The sequence below is a fragment of the Lolium perenne genome, chromosome 7 (genome assembly GCF_019359855.2).
Source record: "Lolium perenne isolate Kyuss_39 chromosome 7, Kyuss_2.0, whole genome shotgun sequence".
In the NCBI taxonomy this organism is placed as follows: Eukaryota; Viridiplantae; Streptophyta; class Magnoliopsida; order Poales; family Poaceae; genus Lolium; species Lolium perenne.
The window spans coordinates 17,783,899-17,807,219 of NC_067250.2; the positions used below are offsets into that span (position 1 = coordinate 17,783,899).

The following is a 23,321-nucleotide window of genomic DNA, read 5'->3' on the forward strand; positions in this document are numbered from 1 at the left end:
TCTTGCCATCATTGCCGCCGATCAGGAACACCAGGTCGGTGTTCCTCTTCTTCGCCGCGGAGGTTGCCTTCAGCAAGGCGATCCGAACGCCATGTTTGGCAAGCATCTCCTTCCACCGCACGTCGTACTTGTCGTCTCTCCCGGCGGCGTGCGCCCACGCGTCGGCCCAGCAATTATCGAAGGATAAGGAAGATGGCGGCGGCTGCCCTAGCTGCCGCCTCTGTTTGTTCCACGGGATGAGGGAGCAGTGGAGTACTTGATAATATGTTAGGATGGGAAGTGAACTCAAATCCAAGAGGTTTAATACTTTACATTTTGTTACTTCTTGGGGTGAGATAGAGTGATATTTTTTCGTAAGTCAGCCCTAAGAACCATGACATATAAAGTATAAAAAAATGCATAATTTGATTGACAACTATCCAATACCCTACTATACTACATGTCTACATGGTAACCCCCTTTTCTCTCCGCTTACTTTCGATCGTCACCTTGTCTTTGCTGTAATGAAGTGAATCTTGTCTGATTGTGTTTGGTGCCACACTGGACATCGTCGTCGTGCTGCCAGCTGTCTAAGATGACAAGTGTGTTTTTTTTTTTTTGAAGATGACAATTGACAAGTAAGGTTGACGACACATGACGGAAGATAACAGGTGATCAGCTCGAAAGGAAAACAAACTGTTTTTTTCTTATAACAAGAAAAGGGTATTCCAAGAAGGCCGTAGACTGGGTCCTTGAAAGTGGGCCGGTGATGGGCCACCCTTGTTGTATCGCTTCCCGGTTCCCTCGCCGGATATTTCACAGCCCCAGCCGCCGGGAAACCCCTCTCCGTTCACCGCCGGCAGCTGAATCGGCGCGCCGCCCTCCCCTATTGACGACGATTCCCATGCCCTGAATTTTTTTTTAAAATTAATCCGGGTTCTTCCCTGGTTGTTTGTCTACGCACAAACTTTTAAAATCATTTTGGAAATATTCAAGGCAATGGCTTGTTAGTGTGACTGACATTTCAGGCATTTGAATCAGGTATGCCCATTGGAGAATCTGCGGCATGTTAAGCGGGTGCGTCGGCGTATTGAATGTGGTAGTGTATACTTTTTTTATCTAGTTATGTATTATTTTCTGTTGCGCTTTGAGTGCATATACTTCCTAATTTCATTACACATGATCATTGAAGTCATTGTATAGCTCAATATATACTGCTAAGTGTATCGTGTTAGAGCCCTTAAGAGTTGCAAATGCTAGCAAGATCATGTATAAATTGCGAAGTAAATCTGAGCAGCTCACTATATTAAAAACTGGGTATGCCATGTTGACCAGTAATTGTTTTTTCTTTTGCAGGAAAACCTGAGATATCGATCATCTTATGACTTCCCTTTGGGCCTGAAAATTGTAAAAATGGGTTTCACGATCATGTACAGAAGGTAGTAGAGACTTACCATTTGATACCTTTTATTGCCAAAGTAAGTCCCCCCATTATCCTTGGGGAGCTTAACTCCTATTTATTGCTTTTGTCGGGCATGGGGACGAATTTTCAGGTCATAAAATAAGCACATAAAAATGGCAACATTAGGCCACCAGCTAGTTCTTACTATTCATTCTGAAACTCTTCACACATTTTTTCATGGATGGAAATGTTGTTTCAGGTTTGATCTCCGCAGCAACTACAACCAAGTTTTCTGTGTCTGACCTGTTGACAACCCAAAAGTGGTGCATCTTGTCGTGAATAATTCACTGATATCGGGAGCATTGGTTAAGTTAAATACTTAAGTAAATTTATTTTGTTTTGGAATGTGGATTGTAATGTTAGTAGATAAAGCTGTGTAACTAAATAGTTATCACTCTGATGTATAAAAATAGGATCAACTGAATGGGTTTAGAGGTGAAGGCTGTCATATGTTGATATTTAATATTGGCAAAGTTTTCCGCAGGTTGCCAGTTGTCCTGCTATGTCGAAAGAGGACTGGGAGGAACAGTGCAAACTTTGGCCAACTTCTTATCATCCCCCGCATGAGTATATTCTGATAATGTATCATATTTCCCACGTTCTATTAATTTTAATGCTGCTTGTTACTCCTGTCCTGTATACTTGGTTGCTTTGAACAAATGGGCTAGCTCTGCTAGGCCAAACCATTTGTGTAGTGTGGAACACCACCATCCTTAATCAGCATATAAGCCAAATATAGTCTGTCATGGTGAATGGTGAACCAAATAGGCTTGAACTTTTAGTCAAGGATTTCCTCTCCTTGTTTGGGTGCTTAGCAATGATATCCTTATGTTCGAGTACTGAACAGCCGGCCTTGTCAAATAAGGCTGTGCCCAGCCTAGAAAGAGATTCAAACATTTGTTACTCTGTTCAAGGGAAAGTCTATTAGGCAAAAAATAGGAGTGTTAGTTGACAGTATCATTGCTACTTATTTGACTAATTGAATCATAATTTTACAAGATATAATTTGCAGTATCATAAATGTTCTTCTTAGCATAGACGGTGTTAACAAATAATTCTGATTTGGGATCTAATAGTTGTACGTCACAAAGGCCACAGTTGAAGTTATGAGAGATGAACCTCAGGGTCTGTTTTTTCAGTGCACTATTACTTAAACAAGGTTGTGCAAGAATATCTGGATCATCTATGTTGCTACTTCATATTTTGATTTTCTTCCAAAAAGTTGTACTTGTTCCCTATTAGGGTTGCAGTAAAAAAACATATATTTCACTGATACCATGTCTCCTGCATTATGACCCTTATATTAGATGACTAATTATACTATTTCCTTCCGTTAATATCTGGCCGAGTGAGATTACATTGACACGACTTCACTTGGGAGGCAAGCTTGCAGTTAGCCATGGTGCAGCCTATTCCAACAGCCAACCCAAGGTTGGAACCCATCCAGACTTTCCCTTTTGGTCTTGTTCTCCCTGACAGCAAGGAACCCACCACTGGAAATGATCACCACCCGCTACCCTCTTCCACATGAATTTGAACTGAAAATTAAGCCACAATCTTCCTACTAACTTAGATACTTTCCTCTAATATTTCTGAAATCTGTCAACCAAAACTCCAAACCTTTCAACTAGATCTGAGGAACTTTCAACCAAAATTTGGATAGCATTCCACTGAAAGTCAGAAATCTTTCAACCCAAAAAGTAAAGCTCTCAGCTAGATTTGAGGAACTTTCATTTTTTGTGTGGAACTTCCACTAAATTCGGTTATAACTTTCAACAAAATTGACAAAAGCTCAAAATATAAACATAGGCACCAACAACCAGATATGGAGCATGCATCCCCCACCTTGTACAGTGCAGCCGACGAGGGTGGGTGGCAGCAGACCATAGTGGTAGTGCTAGCCGCCATACCCTTTGAAGTTCCAATAATATCTCCTCTGCGGCCATTCCAAGCATGGCGGGAGGGTGATAAAAATAAAGAAAAAGTGTCGGGGCCTGGTTTACGTTGTGTTGTGGTGAGAATTTAACCGCCGATGTGGTTAACTTCACTAAAATGTTTCCGGCGTCGAATGGAAATTGATCTTGCTAATGTAGATTGTTGCTTTGGACGCAGTTTGACTTGCAACTTAAAAATATAGTAAATTCCATGTTGTTACTTGTTGTTATGACCGGCCTGTCGTATACTAGGAGGGGGCCCAACCGTGGGCCCAATTAGGGGGCTTAGCCCATTTATTTTTATCTCTTTTCAGCTCATAAATACTAGTTGTAATTAGACGTGATGAATCAAGCAATAATCATATCATTATTGCCGACTCCCAAAGGAGTCGGTCTCTCCTAACCATAGCCGCCGCCTCCTTGCGCCGCCGCCACGGCGCCCTGTCACCGGCGCCCTCCTCCTCGGCCGCGCCAGCTCTCCGCCTTCCCCTACAACCTACGCCCTAGACACGGTAGAACCCGAGCTCTTACCAACTTGATATCAGATAGCTCTCGTTCGATCATGTCGTCGCCACCGCCTGCGTCTACCACGCCGGCCGGCCCGCTGCCCGCCACTATGGCCGCCGCCATCGTGTCGCAATTCGCCCCGCCGATGAGCGGGGCCATCAACGACCTCGTCACCGCCGTCCAGGGGATCCGGCTATACCTGATCGGCTCCCAGGGGCCGCCGGCGCCGCCGCAGCCGCCCGCCGCCACCGTCCCGGCGACCGTGCCCTGGAGACCGGCGCTCCGGCGTGCAGCTGCTGCCGCCCCCGCCACCGGCCCTGCCCTGGCCGACGTGGCCTCCGCCCGCCACCACAGGGCCGGCCTCCACCGCCACGAGCGGCGTCCCTAGTCAGCAGGTCCGCTTCCCCCCATCGCCATCACCGCTATCAGCTTGGATCACCGAGTCGTCGTCGCCCCCACCGGTCTATTCGACAGTCGGGGATCTGATGACCCACAAGTATAGGGGATCGCAGCAGTCTTCGCGGGTAGTAAAACCCAATTTATTGATTCGACACAAGGGGAGACAAAGAATACTTGAAAGCCTTAACAGCGGAGTTGTCAATTCAGCTGCACCTGGAAACAGACTTGCTCGCAAGAGTTTATCAGTAGTAACAGTTTTATAGCAGTAGCAGTAGTGAAATAACAGCAGCAGAGTAATAGAGATAGCAGTAGTGATTATAGTAAACAGCAGGATTAAAATACTGTAGGCACGGGGACGGATAACGGGCGTTGCATGGATGAGAGAAACTCATGTAACAATCAAGCAGGGCATTTGCAGATAATAATAAAACGGTGTCTAAGTACAAAGCAATCAATAGGCATGTGTTCCAATTATAGTCGTACGTGCTCGCAATGAGAAACTTGCACAACATCTTTTGTCCTACCAGCCGGTGGCAGCCGGGCCTCAAGGGAATCTACTGGATATTAAGGTACTCCTTTTAATAGAGTACCGGAGCAAAGCATTAACACTCCGTGAACACATGTGATCCTCACATCACTACCATCCCCTCCGGTTGTCTCGATTTCTGTCACTTCGGGGCCATTGGTTCCGGACAGCGACATGTGTATACAACTTGCAGGTAAGACCATAAACAATGAATATCATGATGAAATAATAACATGTTCAGATCTGAGATCATGGCACTCGGGCCCTAGTGACAAGCATTAAGCATAACAAGTTGCAACAATATCATCAAAGTACCAATTACGGACACTAGGCACTATGCCCTAACAATCTAACACTATTACATGACCAATCTCATCCAATCCCTACCATCCCCTTCAGCCTACAGCGGGGGAATTACTCACACATGGATGGGGGAAACATGGCTGGTCGATGGAGAGGCGTCGGTGGTGATGATGGCGATGATCTCCTCCAATTCCCCGTCCCGGAGTAGTACCAGAACGGAGACTTCTGGCTCCTGAGACGGAGTTTCGCGATGTGGCAGCGTTCTGGAGGGTTTCTGGCGACTTCGTCGAACGTGTCAGGGTTTTCGCGACGGAGGCTTTAAATAGGCGGAAGGGCAAGGTCAGAAGGGGTCTGGGGCCACCAGACACTAGGGCGGCGCGCCCCCCTCCTGGGCCGCGCCACCACCATGTGTGGGCCCCCTGTGGCCCCTCTCTGGCGGTTCTCGGGTGTTCTGGAAGCTCTCGGGTGTTCTAAGATCTTCGGTGTTGATTTCGTCCGATTCCGAGAATATTTCCTTACTAGGATTTCTGAAACCAAAAACAGCAGAAAACAGGAACTGGCCCTTCGGCATCTCGTCAATAGGTTAGTTCCGGAAAACGCATAATAATGACATAAAGTATGCATAAAACATGTAGATATCATCAATAATGTGGCATGGAACATAAGAAATTATCGATACGTCGGAGACGTATCAGCATCCCCAAGCTTAGTTCCTGCTCGTCCCGAGCAGGTAAACGATAACAAAGATAATTTCTGGAGTGACATGCCATCATAACCTTGATCATACTATTGTAAGCATATGTAATGAATGCAGCGATCAAAACAATGGTAATGACATGAGTAAACAACTGAATCATAAAGCAAAGACTTTTCATGAATAGTACTTTCAAGACAAGCATCAATAAGTCTTGCATAAGAGTTAACTCATAAAGCAATAAATCAAAGTAAAGGTATTGAAGCAACACAAAGGAAGATTAAGTTTCAGCGGTTGCTTTCAACTTATAACATGTATATCTCATAGATAGTTGTCAATGCAAAGTAATATAACAAGTGCAATATGCAAGTATGTAGGAATCAATGCACAGTTCACACAAGTGTTTGCTTCTTGAGATGGAGAGAAATAGGTGAACTGACTCAACATAAAAGGTAAAAGAATGGCCCTTTGCAGAGGGAAGCATTGATTGCTATATCTGTGCTAGAGCTTTGGTTTTGAAAACATAAAAGAGCATGCAAATAAAGTTTTGAGAGGTGTTTGTTGTTGTCAACGAATGGTAGCGGGTACTCTAACTACCTTATCAACCAGACTTTCAAGAGCGGCTCCCATGAAGGACGTTATCTCTACCAGCAAGGTAGATCATCCCTCTTCTCTTTTGTTTACACATGTACTTTAGTTTAGTTTTTCTTTATTTATGGATGACACTCCTCCCAACCTTTTGCTTACACAAGCCATGGCTAACCGAATCCTCGGGTGCCTTCCAACATTCACATACCATGGAGGAGTGTCTATTTGCAAAATTAAGTTGCTTACTGATAGATCAGAGCAAAACATGTGAAGAGAATTATTAATGCAAGTTAATTAATTGGGGCTGGGCACCCCATTGCCAGCTCTTTTTGCAAAATTATTGGATAAGCGGATGAGCCACTAGTCCATTGGTGAAAGTCTGTCCGAAGTAAATGACAAGATCGAAAGATAAACACCACATACTTCCTCATGAGCTATAAAACATTGACACAAATAAGAGGTGATAAATTTTGAATTATTTAAAGGTAGCACTCAAGCAATTTACTTTGGAATGGCGGAGAAATACCATGTAGTAGGTAGATATGGTGGACACAAATGGCATAGTGGTTGGCTCAAGGATTTTGGATGCATGAGAAGTATTCCCTCTCGATACAAGGTTTAGGCTAGCAAGGTTATTTGAAACAAACACAAGGATGAACCGGTGCAGCAAAACTCACATAAAAGACATATTGTAAACATTATAAGACTCTACACCGTCTTCCTTGTTGTTCAAACTCTTTACTAGAAATTATCTAGACCTTAGAGAGACCAATTATGCAAACCAAATTTTAGCAAGCTCTATGTATTTCTTCATTAATGGGTGCAAAGTATATGATGCAAGAGCTTAAACATAAGCACAACAATTGCCAAGTATCACATTATCCAAGACATTTTATCAATTACTACATGTAGCATTTCCCGTTTCCAACCATATAACAATTAACGAAGCAGTTTCAACCTTCGCCATGAACATTAAAAGCTAAGAACACATGTGTTCATATGAACCAGCGGAGCGTGTCTCTCTCCCACACAAGCATGAATTTATTCAAACATAAAGAAAAACAAAAACAAACAGACGCTCCAAGTAAAGTACATATGATGTGACCGAATAAAAATATAGTTTCAAGAGAAGGAACCTGATAATTTGTCGATGAAGAAGGGGATGCCTTGGGCATCCCCAAGCTTAGATGCTTGAGTCTTCTTGAAATATGCAGGGGTGAACCACCGGGGGCATCCCCAAGCTTAGACTCTTCACTCTTCTTGATCATAGTATATCATCCTCCTCTCTTGACCCTTGAAAACTTCCTCCACACCAAACTCGAAACAAACTCATTAGAGGGTTAGTGCATAATCAAAAATTCACATGTTCAGAGGTGACACAATCATTCTTAACACTTCTGTACATTGCACAAAGCTTCTGGACATTAATGAAACAAAGAAATCCATCCAACATAGCAAAAGAGGCAATGCGAAATAAAAGGCAGAATCTGTCAAAATAGAACAGTTCGTAAATACGAATTTTAATGTGGCACCAGACTTGCTCAAATGAAAATGCCCAAATTGAATGAAAGTTGCGTACATATCTGTGGATCACTCACGTAAATTGGCATAATTTTCTGAGCTACCTACAGAGAGGCAGGTCGAAATTGGTGACAGCAAAGAAATCTGTTTCTGCGCAGTAATCCAAATCTAGTATGAACCTTACTATCAACGACTTTACTTGGCACAACAATGCACAAAACTAAGATAAGGAGAGGTTGCTACAGTAGTAAACAACTTTCAAGACACAAATACAAAATAAAAGTACTGTAACAAAATAAACACATGGGTTATCTCCCAAGAAGTTCTTTCTTTATAGCCATTAAGATGGGCTCAGCAGTTTTAATGGTGCAATCGCAAGAAATGGTATTTGAAGCAAAGAGAGCATCAAGAGGCAAATTCAAAAAAAAATTAAGCCTAACATGCTTCCTATGCATAGGAATCTTGTAAATAAACAAATTCATGAAGCATCATGCAACAAGCATAAAAAGATAAAACAAGTGTAACTTCAAAAATTTCAGCATATAGAGAGGTGTTTTAGTAACATGAAAACTTCTACAACCATATTTTCCTCTCTCTCATAATAACTTTCAGTGGCATCATGAGCAAACTCAACAATATAAGTATCACATAAAGCATTCTTATCATGAGTCTTATGCATAAAATTATTACTCTCCACATAGGCATAATCAATTTTATTAGTTGTAGTGGGAGCAAATTCAACAAAGTAGCTATCATTATTATTCTCATCATCAAATATAGGAGGCATATTGTAATCATAATCAAATTTATCCTCCATAACAAAGTGTACTAAAAGACCAATATCATTATAATCATCATAAATAGGAGGCAAAGTATCATCAAAGTAAATTTTCTCCTCAATGCTTGGGGGACTAAAAATATCATGCTCATCAAAGCCAGCTTCCCCAAGCTTAGAATTTTCCATATCATTAGCAACAATGGTGTTCAAAGCGTTCATACTAATATGTTCCATAGGTTTTTTAATTTTCGCATCAAACCATCCATGTCTTAAATCAGGAAATAGAATAAGAAGCTCATTGTTGTCCATTATGCCTAACTAGTGTAAACAAGAAACAAAAAGATGCAATTGCAGGATCTAAAGGAAATAGCTTCGAGCACACACACAACGGCAACAGAAAAGTACTTTACCTGGGACCAGAGTATGAGTGCCTTTTACCTTTCCTCCCCGGCAACGGCGCTAGAAAACAGTCTTGATGACCCAATAGTATAGGGGATCGCAGCAGTCTTCGCGGGTAGTAAAACCCAATTTATTGATTCGACACAAGGGGAGACAAAGAATACTTGAAAGCCTTAACAGCGGAGTTGTCAATTCAGCTGCACCTGGAAACAGACTTGCTCGCAAGAGTTTATCAGTAGTAACAGTTTTATAGTAGTAGCAGTAGTGAAATAATAGCAGCAGAGTAACAGAGACAGCAGTAGTGATTATAGTAAACCGCAGGATTAAAATACTGTAGGCACGGGGACGGATAACGGGCGTTGCATGGATGAGAGAAACTCATGTAACAATCAAGCAGGGCATTTGCAGATAATAATAAAACGGTGTCTAAGTACAAAGCAATCAATAGGCATGTGTTCCAATTATAGTCGTACGTGCTCGCAATGAGAAACTTGCAGAACATCTTTTGTCCTACCTGCCGGTGGCAGCCGGGCCTCAAGGGAATCTACTGGATATTAAGGTACTCCTTTTAATAGAGTACCGGAGCAAAGCATTAACACTCCGTGAACACATGTGATCCTCACATCACTACCATCCCCTCCGGTTGTCGCGATTATTGTCACTTCGGGGCCATTGGTTCCGGACAGCGACATGTGTATACAACTTGCAGGTAAGACCATAAACAATGAATATCATGATGAAATAATAACATGTTCAGATCTGAGATCATGGCACTCGGGCCCTAGTGACAAGCATTAAGCATAACAAGTTGCAACAATATCATCAAAGTACCAATTACGGACACTAGGCACTATGCCCTAACAATCTTACACTATTACATGACCAATCTCATCCAATCCTTACCATCCCCTTCAGCCTACAGCGGGGGAATTAATCACACATGGATGGGGGAAACATGGCTGGTCGATGGAGAGGCGTCGGTGGTGATGATGGCGATGATCTCCTCCAATTCCCCGTCCCGACGGAGTGCCAGAACGGAGACTTCTGGCTCCTGAGATGGAGTTTCGCGATGTGGCGGCGTTCTGGAGGGTTTCTGGCGACTTCGTCGAACGTGTCAGGGTTTTCGCGACGGAGGCTTTAAATAGGCGGAAGGGCAAGGTCAGAAGGGGTCTGGGGCCACCAGACACTAGGGCGGCGCGCCCCCCTCCTGGGCCGCGCCGCCACCATGTGTGGGCCCCCTGTGGCCCCTCTCTGGCGGTTCTCGGGTGTTCTGGAAGCTCCCGGGGATTCTAAGATCTTCGGTGTTGATTTCGTCCGATTCCGAGAATATTTCCTTACTAGGATTTCTGAAACCAAAAACAGCAGAAAACAGGAACTGGCCCTTCGGCATCTCATCAATAGGTTAGTTCCGAAAAACGCATAATAATGACATAAAGTATGCATAAAACATATAGATATCATCAATAATGTGGCATGGAACATAAGAAATTATCGATACGTCGGACACGTATCAGGATCCACCGATGCCCACCCTCCCGGACGCCTGAAAGGATCGTATGCCGCACCTAGAGGGGGGGTGAATAGGTGCTAACCAATTTTTAGTTTTTTTTTAAATTTAGGCTTGACACAAAGGTAAATTCTCTAGATATGCAACTATGTGAATTTACCTATATGACAAGGTTAACAACTAAGCAAGATATAGCTACGCAATATATAGGAGAGATAATCGGATAGAGGTAACCGAGAGTGGAGCACGTGGAGACACAGAGTTGATTCCCGTAGTTCCCTTCCTTTGCAAGAAGGTACGTCTACGTTCAGAGGAGTGTGGTCGCTATGAAAGGCAGACCAACGCCATGAAGGCTTCACTCAGGTCTCCTGTGAGCACCGCCACGAAGGCCTAGCCCACTTCCACTAAGGGATTTCCTCGAGGCGGAAACCGTGCCTTTACAAGGTTCTTGGGGCACACATCCACAACCAAAATGGAGGCTCCCAAATCTGTAACAACAACAACAACAAGAACAATATCAACTACAAACAACTAGGGTTTCTCAAAAGAGGAACACTAGCAAAGGGGCCCTGAAGCATATGAGGGGGAAATGAGAATCGCTTCGGTGAGGATGTAGATCGGGGTCTTCTCCTTCGGATCTTCAAAGATCAAGAGCTTTGGATGGTTGGAGGAGGAGATCTTGTGAATCTTGTGTTTCTTGAAGTGGCTCTAATGGTGGACGACCTTGTGCAGTGATTGAGCCACTTGTCCCAATGGAGAAGAAAGCTATATATATGAGTGGGGGCTTCAGATCTGACCGTTGTGGACGTTTTTGTGTAAGACCGGAAGTTCCGGCCACAAGGGCTGGAAGTTCCGGCTGGATGTTATCGCACTAGAGCAGCTGAAGGATTGAGAGTGGGCGGAACTAGGGCGGAACTTCCGGTGACCGGAAGTTCCGGCCAAGTTTCGGCCTGCTTCCGAAAATGCGCGAAAACCATACTGGAACATTCTGTAACACAAATCGCCGTTTTCGGAACTTGCCCGGAAGTAGGGCGGAAGTTCCGCTGACCGGAACTTCCGGCCTACTTCCGCCGAACTTCAACGTGAGAGGCGCTGAGATCCTGCTGAATGGAGCATCTGGGCGGAAGTTCTGCCAGCAGGGGCCAGAACTTCCGCCTGAAGTAAAAAGGCAGTAGTGACTTCAGTTTTGTCAATCCTTTCCACCAGCCATGTATATATAATGAAACCATGTACATGTCTACATCAACACACATAAATAGATACCTATTGTTGACATCAAACACACAAAACCCAAAAGGGCGGGAAATGTTCTTTCAATCTCCCCCTTTTTGGTGTTTGATGACAACACAAGTATTTGCAAGGAATAATCAAAGTAAACAACAAGTATGTGAGAGATATAGAGGAGCTCCCCCTAGATATGAGCATGTACCAAGAAAATTTCTCCGCAATCGAAGGTACACATATAAGAAACAAAGCTCCCCCTATATCTTGCGTCCATCTTCCATGGGTTAATAATTCAACATAGTGATAAGCATATAGATAGATAGATCATACACACATAGATAACCATAGAAGACTCACATACGGAGTTTACCATACACATAGATAAAGTTCACGCAACACATAATATCTAGAAACATAGTTCGACACCAAATAGAGAATAAAATGGAATCACAAGCGATAGAAATCAAAGAGCACACACGAGCTTGTGACTCCCCCATGCAAATACCCAACGGAGAGCAACCTAATAAGGGCTCACTCTCCCCCTTTGGCACCAAGGCACCAAAAAGGGACAGGAGAAACTATGCGTCCCAAGGGTCAGCGTTAGCCCAGCCGGGAGGAAGATCAGATGGAGTGCCGGGGTGAGGTGGAGTACAAGAAGGAGACTCGATCTCAAGACCATCTGGTGGGAGAGGAATGCCATGCTGAGAAACCCACTCGGCCTCCGGAGTGATGTTCTCCTCGGATCCGGGAGGAGATACGTCCACATTGAGAGCCCTTGATGTCTACGTTCCCCCTCCTTTCCTGTAGACAGTGTTGGGCCTCCAAGAGCAGAGGTTTGTAGAACAGCAGCAAGTTTTCCCTTAAGTGGATCACCCAAGGTTTATCGAACTCAGGGAGGAAGAGGTCAAAGATATCCCTCTCATGCAACCCTGCAACCACAAAGCAAGAAGTCTCTTGTGTCCCCAACACACCAAATAGGTGCACTAGTTCGGCGAAGAGATAGTGAAATACAGGTGGTATGAATATATATGAGCAGTAGCAACGGTGCCAGAAAATAGCTTGCTGGCGTGTAGTTGATGGTGGTAGTATTGCAGCAGTAGTAACACAAGAAACAAAGAAACAAGCAGTAGTAACGCAGCAGTATTTAGGAACAAGGCCTAGGGATTACACTTTCACTAGTGGACACTCTCAACATTGATCACATAACAGAATAGATAAATGCATACTCTACACTCTTGTTGGATGATGAACACATTGCGTAGGATTACACGAACCCTCAATGCCGGAGTTAACAAGCTCCACAATTTGTTCATATTTAAGTAACCTTATAGTGTAAGATAGACCAACGCTACTAAACCAAGTACTAACATAGCATGCACACTGTCACCTTCATGCATATGTAGGAGGAATAGATCACATCAATATTATCATAGCAATAGTTAACTTCGCAATCTACAAGAGATCATGATCATAGCATAAACCAAGTACTAACACGGTGCACACACTGTCACCTTTACACACGTGCAGGAGGAATAGAACTACTTTAATAACTTTGCTAGAGTAGCACATAGATAGTAGTGATACAAAACTCATATGAATCTCAATCATGTAAAGCAGCTCATGAGATCATTGTATTGAGGTACATGGGAGAGAGATGAACCACATAGCTACATGGAGCCCTCAGCCTCGGGGGTGGATTACTCCCTCCTCATCATGGAGGCAGCGATGGCGGTGAAGATGGCGGTGAAGACGGCGGTGGAGATGGCTCCGGGGGCAATTCCCGTCCGGCAGGTGCCGGAACAGAGAGTTCTGTCCCCGAATTGGAGTTTCGCGATGGTGGCGGCGCCCGGAGTCTTTCTGGAGTTTCGTCAATTGGTACTGCGCGTTTTTAGGTCGAAAGGGCTTTTATAGGCGAAGAGGCGGCGCAGGGCGCACCGGGGGGCGCCCCACCCGCGGCCGGCGCGGCCTAGGCCGGGCCCGCGCCGCCATGTGGTGTGGTGGCCCCCGGGCCCCTCTCCGACTCTTCTTCGGTGTTCTGGACGCTTCCGGGAAAAATAGGAGGTTTGGCGTTGATTTCGTCCAATTCCGAGAATATTGCCCGAACAGCCTTTCTGGAACCAAAAACAGCAGAAAACAGGAACTGGCACTGTGGCATCTTGTTAATAGGTTAGTTCCGGAAAATGCATGAAAATGATATAAAGTGTGAACAAAACATGTTGGTATTGTCATAAAACAAGCATGGAACATCGGAAATTATAGATACGTTGGAGACGTATCAGCATCCCCAAGCTTAGTTCCTACTCGTCCTCGAGTAGGTAAACGATAAAAGATAATTTACTGAGGTGACATGCTACCAACATAATCTTAATCATACCATTGTAAAGCATATGAGATGAATGCAGCGATTCGAAACAATGTAAATGCAATGAGTAAACAAGTGAATCATATAGCAAAGACTTTTCATGAATAGTACTTTCGAGACAAGCATCAATAAGTCTTGCATAAGAGTTACTCATAAAGCAATAAATTCATAGTAGAGACATTGAAGCAACACAATGGAAGATTAAGTTTCAGCGGTTGCTTTCAACTTGTAACATGTATATCTCATGGATAGTTGTCAATGCAAAGCAATATAACAAATGCAATAAGCAAGTATATAAGAATCAATGCACAGTTCACACAAATGTTTGCTTCTTGAGGTGGAGAAAGATAGGTGAACTGACTCAACAATAAAAGTAAAAGAATGGTCCTTCAAAGAGGAAAGCATCGATTGCTATATTTGTGCTAGAGCTTTTATTTTGAAAACATGAAACAATTTTGTCAACGGTAGTAATAAAGCATATGTATCATGTAAATTATATCTTACAAGTTGCAAGCCTCATGCATAGTATACTAATAGTGCCCGCACCTTGTCCTAATTAGCTTGGACTACCGGATCATCACAATGCACATGTTTTAACCAAGTGTCACAAAGGGGTACCTCTATGCCGCTGTACAAAGGTCTAAGGAGAAAGCTCGCATTGGATTTCTCGCTATTGATTATTCTCAACTTAGACATCCATACCGGGACAACATAGACAACAGATAATGGACTCCTCTTTTATGCATAAGCATGTAACAACAATTAATAATTTTCTCATTTGAGATTTGAGGATTGTTGTCCAAGACTGAAACTTCCACCATGGAGCATGGCTTTAGTTAGCGGCCCAATGTTCTTCTCTAACATATGCATGCTTAACCATATAGTGGTAGATCTCTCTTACTTCAGACAAGACGGACATGCATAGCAACTCACATGAAATTCAACAATGAATAGTTGATGGCGTCCCCAGTAAACACGGTTATCGCACAACAAGCAACTTAATAAGAGATAAAGTGAATAATTACATATTCAATACCACAATAGTTTTTAAGCTATTTGTCCCATGAGCTATATATTGCAAAGGTGAATGATGGAATTTTAAAGGTAGCACTCAAGCAATTTACTTTGGAATGGCAGAAAATACCATGTAGTAGGTAGGTATGGTGGACACAAATGGCATAGTGTTGTTTGGCTCAGGATTTGGATGCATGAGAAGTAATCCCTCTCGATACAAGGTTTAGGCTAGCAAGGTTGTTTGAAGCAAACACAAGCACGAACTAGTACAGCAAAACTCACATAAAAGACATATTACAAGCATTATAAAACTATACATCGTCTTCCTTGTTGTTCAAACATCTTACTAGAAATTATCTAGACTCTAGAGAAACCACTCATGCAAACCCAAATTTTAACAAGCTCTATGTATTTCCTCACTAATGGGTGCAAGGTATATGATGCAAGAGCTTAAACATGAGCACAACAATTGCCAAGTATCACATTACTCAAGACATTTATAGCAATTACTACATGTATCATTTTCCAATTCCAACCATATAACAATTTAACGAAGAACTTCGCCATGAATATTATGAGCTAAGAACACATGTGTTCATACGAACCAGCGGAGCGTGTCTCTCTCCCACACAAGCATTTATTCAAACAAAAACAAAAACAAGAAACATACAGACGCTCCAAGTAAAGCACATAAGATGTGACCGAATAAAAATATAGTTTCAAGAGAAGGAACCTGATAATTTGTCGATGAAGAAGGGGATGCCTTGGGCATCCCCAAGCTTAGACGCTTGAGTCTTCTTGAAATATGCAGGGATGAACCACCGGGGCATCCCCAAGCTTAGAGCTTTCACTCTTCTTGATCATAGTATATCATCCTCCTTTCTTGACCCTTGAAAACTTCCTCCACACCAAACTCGAAACAACTCATTAGAGGGTTAGTGCACAATAAAAATTAACATATTCAGAGGTGACACAATCATTCTTAACACTTCTGGACATTGCATAATGCTACTGGACATTAGTGGATCAAAGAAATTCATCCAACATAGCAAAAGAGGCAATGCGAAATAAAAGGCAGAATCTGTCAAAACAGAACAGTTCGTATTGACGAATTTTAAAATGGCACCAGACTTGCTCAAATGAAAATGCTCAAATTGAATGAAAGTTGCGTACATATCTGAGGATCATGCACGTAAATTGGCTTAATTTTATGAGCTACCTACAGGGAGGTGGACCCAGATCCGTGACAGCAAAGAAATCTGGAACTGCGCAGTAATCCAAATCTAGTACTTACTTTTCTATCAACGGCTTTACTTGGCACAACAAAACACAAAACTAAGATAAGGAGACGTTGCTACAGTAGTAAACAACTTCCAAGACACAAATATAAAACAAAGTACTGTAGCAAAATAACACATGGGTTATCTCCCAAGAAGTTCTTTCTTTATAGCCATTAAGATGGGCTCAGTAGTTTTAATAATCCATTCGCGGGAAATAGTATTTGAAGCAAAAGAGAGCTTCAAGAAGCAAATTCAAAACAAATTTAAGTCTAACATGCTTCCTATGAAGAGGAATCTTGTACACAAATGAATTCATGAAGAACAAAGTGACAAGCATAAGAGGATAAAACACGAGTAACTTCAAGATTCTCAACATAAAGAGGGGAAACTTAATATTATTAAGATGCATATAACCATATTTCCCTCTCTCATAATAACTTTCAGTAGCATCATTGATGAAATCCACAATATACCCATCACTTAAAACATTCTTATCATGGTTCATATGCATAGAAGTATCATTAATTTTGGCATAAGAAGAGTTATTCTCATTATTAGTAATTGGAGCAAGATTATTATCAAGAATTTGAACATGGTAAACAAGTTGCATATTAAAAGAATTGTTTTTGGTAATCCAATCATGACTATGACAAGTTTCATAAGGATAATTATAACCTATATCATAGCATTCTTTATAATAATCATCAAAGATCGGAGGCACAGTGTCATCATAAGAAATAGAATAGTTATCTTTCACAGTCGGTTTATCTATAACCATACCATCATTGTTATTAGAAGGAGATGTATCAAACACATAATGATCAGTAGCAAAAGGTTTTTAAAACACCTCTTCCCCAAGCTTACAGCTTTCTATATTATTATGGGAGGAAGCATGGATAGCAATCGACACTATGGCAATTATTATCATCATTTTCAGAATTAGTTTCCCGAGAGATTTGCAATATCAAAAGTAGTGTGTTCATTCAAATCATGATTGCTAATGTATGTAAAGGGCATAGGAAGATCATCGTATTCAGATTCATTATCACAATAATCATTAGGAGCAACATACTTACGGTTACCTAGCGTTATCTCATTCACGCGGGGATACGCCGTTACCTCTTTCTTTTTATTCTCCTTCTTCTTCTTCTTCTTCATTCCCTTCTTCTTCTTCTTCTCTTCCTTCTCCTCGTTCCCTTCTTTAGGAGGAAGAGGCTTGAAGGGTGGCTCGTCCGCATAACCTGATTTACTTTCGTAAACAATAGAAGAAACTTGGGAGGATCCCTCCTTTTCATTAATTAGTTGAAAACACACAAATGTCCTATCATATTTTGGCAAGGTGTCATCTTCTAAAATATTTTGTATGTAAGTATTTGTATGGCTATTATCAATGCAATAAGAAAAACACCCATGCAGGACATCATCAATATCAAGATCACTCATATGTAACAAAGAGATTTTTCTCGACAGTTCTTCACACCCCAAAAATAAAGTAAGTTCATCATGCTGATTAGGAGTAATTTCATCATCACAATACAAATTTGCAGCACTCATTGGGTTCAAATTATCATTGGAGGAGCATTGAAAATTAAAATGACCCACTTCATGGCAAACTTCACAAATAAAAGGATAGAGGGCACAAACTTTTTTACCAAGATCATCTAGAGCCCTAAACCACTTTCTAGTTTTTTCATTAATATGATGGATGCAATATTCATCTTTGACTTGATTAATTCCGCAAGGCCTATGCATTCCACAAAAATTAACATGCTTATAAGAAATAGCATTTTTAGGAGTTTGAGCATGCTTATTGCAATAATTAACAACAATTTCATTCTTCATGCAAGCCTCTTTAAAAGGTTCATGATACTTATCAAAATTATTTTTAGGCAATTCAAAATGAGAAGCAAAGGCTTTATAAAGATTTGCAGCAACTTGAGAGTCAAGACCATAAGTAGCACTCATATTTCGAAATTTATCGGTATCCATAAAAGCTTCAATGCATTCATAATCATAATTTATACCCGACTCTTTACCTTTGTCGTTCTCCCATCCTTCAGCGTTGTCCTCAATCCGATCAAGAAGATCCCACCTAGCTTCAACCTCTTTGCTTGTGAAAGATCCTTCCGAACACGCGTCCAGATAGTCCTTGTGTTGTCCTGAAAGCCTCGCATAAAAATTATTAACAATAACATTATGGGGGAGCTCATGAATGGGACATTTGAGCATTAGTGACTTCAATCTCCCCCACGCTTGAGAAATACTCTCTCCATCACGAGGATAAAAGTTATAAATATAATTCCTATCAATATGCACTTCATGAGGAGGATAAAATTTAGAATAAAAGAGAGATGCAATTTCCTCCCAACCAAGAGAATGTCTATTCTCCAACAATTTATACCAATGCGCCGCTTTACTGACAAACAAACAGAGAATATCTTCTTCCTCACTTCATCCATAGAGATACCTGCACACTTGAATAACCCGCATAATTCGTGCAAAAATAGTAAATGATCTCTAGGATGGACAGTTCCATCCCCTTTATAGTGGTTGTCCATAACACATTCGATAATTTTCATAGGTATTTTATACGGAATACTTTCAGCAGGTGGATTTAAAATATCAGAAACATCATTAGAGTTATCGCATATGGGAGATAAAGCATTATCAGAGCAAAATATTTCTTCCAAAGCTGAGGAGCAAAAAAGATTATTCTTATATAAACTAGCTTCCCCAAGCTTAGACTTATCCATAGTATTAGCAGTAATTGCATTCATACTAATAACATCGCTACTAGCATGCAAATAAGGTTCCATAGGTTTTTTAATTTTCGCATCAAACAATTCTAAATCAGGAAAAAGATTAAAAAGCTCACCAATTTTTTTGTTGTTTTCCATTATGCCTAACTAGTGTAAACAAGAAACAAAAAGATGCAATTGCAGGATCTAAAGGAAATAGCTTCGAGCACAAACACAATGGCGCCGTAAAAGTACTTTACCCGGAACCGAAGTATGAGTGCCTTTTACCTTTCCTCCCGGCAACGGCGCTTTAAAAGTGCTTGATGTCTACGTTCCCCCTCCTTTCCTGTAGACAAGTGTTGGGCCTCCAAGAGCAGAGGTTTGTAGAACAGCAGCAAGTTTTCCCTTAAGTGGATCACCCAAGGTTTATCGAACTCGGGGAGGAAGAGGTCAAAGATATCCCTCTCATGCAACCCCGCAACCACAAAGCAAGAAGTCTCTTGTGTCCCCAACACACCAAATAGGTGCACTAGTTCGGCGAAGAGATAGTGAAATACGGTGGTATGAATATATATGAGCAGTAGCAACGGTGCCGTAAAAATAGCTTGCTGGCGTGTAGTTGATGGTGGTAGTATTGCAGCAGTAGTAACACAAGAAACGATAAACAAGCGTAGTAACGCAGCAGTATTTAGGAACAAGGCCTAGGGATTACACTTTCACTAGTGGACACTCTCAACATTGATCACATAACAGAATAGATAAATGCATACTCTACACTCTTGTTGGATGATGAACACATTGCGTAGGATTACACGAACCCTCAATGCCGGAGTTAACAAGCTCCACAATTTGTTCATATTTAAGTAACCTTATAGTGTAAGATAGACCAACGCTACTAAACCAAGTACTAACATAGCATGCACACTGTCACCTTCATGCATATGTAGGAGGAATAGATCACATCAATATTATCATAGCAATAGTTAACTTCGCAATCTACAAGAGATCATGATCATAGCATAAACCAAGTACTAACACGGTGCACACACTGTCACCTTTACACACGTGCAGGAGGAATAGAACTACTTTAATAACTTTGCTAGAGTAGCACATAGATAGTAGTGATACAAAACTCATATGAATCTCAATCATGTAAAGCAGCTCATGAGATCATTGTATTGAGGTACATGGGAGAGAGATGAACCACATAGCTACAGCGGAGCCCTCAGCCTCGGGGGTGGATTACTCCCTCCTCATCATGGAGGCAGCGATGGCGGTGAAGATGGCGGTGAAGACGGCGGTGGAGATGGCTCCGGGGGCAATTCCCCGTCCGGCAGGGTGCCGGAACAGAGAGTTCTGTCCCCCGAATTGGAGTTTCGCGATGGTGGCGGCACCCCTGGAGTCTTTCTGGAGTTTCGTCAATTGGTACTGCGTTTTTAGGTCGAAAGGGCTTTTATAGGCGAAGAGGCGGCGCAGGGGGGCACCTGGGGGCGCCACACCCTAGGCCGGCGCGGCCTAGGCCTGGCCCGCGCCGCCATGTGGTGTGGTGGCCCCCTGGCCCCTCTCCGACTCTTCTTCGGTGTTCTGGACGCTTCCGGGAAAAATAGGAGGTTTGGCGTTGATTTCGTCCAATTCCGAGAATATTGCCCGAACAGCCTTTCTGGAACCAAAAACAGCAGAAAACAGGAACTGGCACTGTGGCATCTTGTTAATAGGTTAGTTCCGGAAAATGCATGAAAATGATATAAAGTGTGAACAAAACATGTTGGTATTGTCATAAAACAAGCATGGAACATCGGAAATTATAGATACGTTGGAGACGTATCAGCCCTCATGATGCTCTTCTGACGAACCCGAGACTTCTTGGCCTCAGAATGCTGCTGATACTGACGGTGGTTGACAGCAGAGGTGAGACAAAAAATCTGTTGCATGCGGCGGGCAAGCTTGGAGGCCCAACTTGGTGGCTTCTCATGAATGGGAGGAACATCTTCTATGGGCGAATTGTGGCGCTTGACCCGGAGACTCTTCACTTCATGAGATGTGATGTTGAGAGGAATGGAGTGAACGAGAGGAGCCTGACGGGTAGATATCCAAGTGTCTTCAATGAGCTTCATGATGAAAGGAGCAAAGAGAGGAAGCTTCTTCTCCATCACACATGACCACATCTCATTGTAGATGTAGTCCATCACATCGAGCTTCTCACCAGTGCCCTTCTTAGCAAAAGAGTTTGCCATAAGATCCACTTCATAGGTATGCAATTCATCAAGGTTGCCACCCTTGGGTCGAATTGTTTCCCGGTAGACACGAAGCATGATGTCCCAAGTAGGGAGAAAATCCGCACTCGTGCCCAGAATACCCCATCCCTTAATATAGAGAGGTTCCAATGCATCCTTGGTGAGAGCAAATGAGCTATCATGAGACCGCCATCCATTTTCATTCACAACCGGAGAACGAGGGTATCCAAGAGCATCTCCAAAGCTTGCCAAGTTGGCCTCAAGAAGAGTCTCATGAGTCATCCACCGGAATGTTCTGGCTTCATCTTGTTGAAAGTGAACGGTGGCATAGAACTGTTGAATCAACCCAATGTCGAAGTCCTTGTTGAGCTCCATAATGGGATAGAGCCCAAACTCTCCACACAATGCATAGGCTTCATCAAAGTACCTTGTGGTGGCCATCTTGGCGGTGTCAATGGAATGTTGAGTGACAATCCCCTTCTTGAAAGTCACATAGATCTCATAAAAGATTTTTTCTTGCGACTTATTGTGGAAGCGCTTATCCGCAACCCTATTGTGCCGAGGGATGAGATAAGGGTTTCCTTGTCGCAGCTCCTTGTACTCAAGATATGGCATGTTCTTGACTGACACATGAACGTGCTTGCCACGTACTGCGGGTGACTTGACTTTCTTTTGTGCCGCAATTTGGCGAGCCGTGAGCTTGGATGGACGAGTAAGTTCAAACACTTCTTCTTCTTCGTCTTCAACATGCCCCTTGCCTCTCTTCTTGGAACCACCTGAGATACATATATGAAGATGGTAGATGATGAATGAGTGCACACGAACAAGAGGAGGCCAAAACCGGATCCTGAACAGAACACAGAGTACAGAACAGTAAACATGCCAGGCCGGAAGTTCCGGAGGGAACTGGCGGAAGTTCCGGCGCAAGCTGCCAGAACTTCCGGCTGCACGAAGACATCACAGTTTCCCTTCGGATTCGCGGTAATGGCAAGGTGAACCGCTCTACACCAACGTTCTAGACAAGAACTAGCAGGGGATATGCATCTAGAAACAATCTACCAAGGCTTGACCTAGAGTATGCCCTAAATTTCATCTAGTGAGGTCAACCCACACCTAGAGAGGGAAAGAGCACAAACCGGGGGGAGCCATGGTGGAGTAGAAGGAGAGGATGCCGATCCACGGAGCCGATCCAGCGGAGGTTGCCGGAGGAGGGAGATCTGGCCGGGGGAGCCGCCGGCTCCATTGGAGGAAGGAGGGCACGAATAGAAACGATTTGGGGGAAAAGTGGGGAGAAGGAACCGTTCCCCCGTTCCCAACCCCATATGTGGGAAAAGGTACGAGCGGAAGTTCCGCTCGCTGGGTCGGAACTTTCGGTCCCAGCAGAACGAGCCCACCGACAGCGCAGCGTCGCATGAACCAGATGCGATAGGCTTAGGACAGATGATCCAAACTGTAGGATGGTACATGATCACTCATTTTTGCAAGTAATGCAAAGGAAGACCAAAAATGAGCGATTTCCCATAAGAACATGTAGATGGCAAATAAAGATCCATAAGACTCAAATAACACCAACTCTTCAAAACGAAGAGTGTGGTGTCCTAGGCCACCATATATGAGTGTTATGGCATGGCACCACGAAGATATATCTTGGGTCCAAAACCACTACTCATCATTGAAGCTCACATATCAACATATGATAGAAAGGGAATGATTTCTTAATGTCAGCATTATGTGGGGAGGGATAGCTCAATAGTTTAAACCGCACTCCCCCTATTTCCATGCCCACATCTAAACCAAATAAAGTTTTGAGACAAAGGTGTGTTTGCAAGATGGTCAAGCTATACTCCATGAATCAATGATATTTAGTTCATT

At 42.8% G+C, this 23,321-nt stretch overlaps 1 pseudogene; it reads left to right on the forward strand.

Annotated features, from left to right (window-relative positions):
• Window positions 1-327: 327 nt before the first annotated feature.
• Window positions 328-23,321, forward strand: part of LOC127316215 (tRNA-specific adenosine deaminase TAD3-like) — a 60,245-nt pseudogene continuing 37,251 nt past the window's right edge.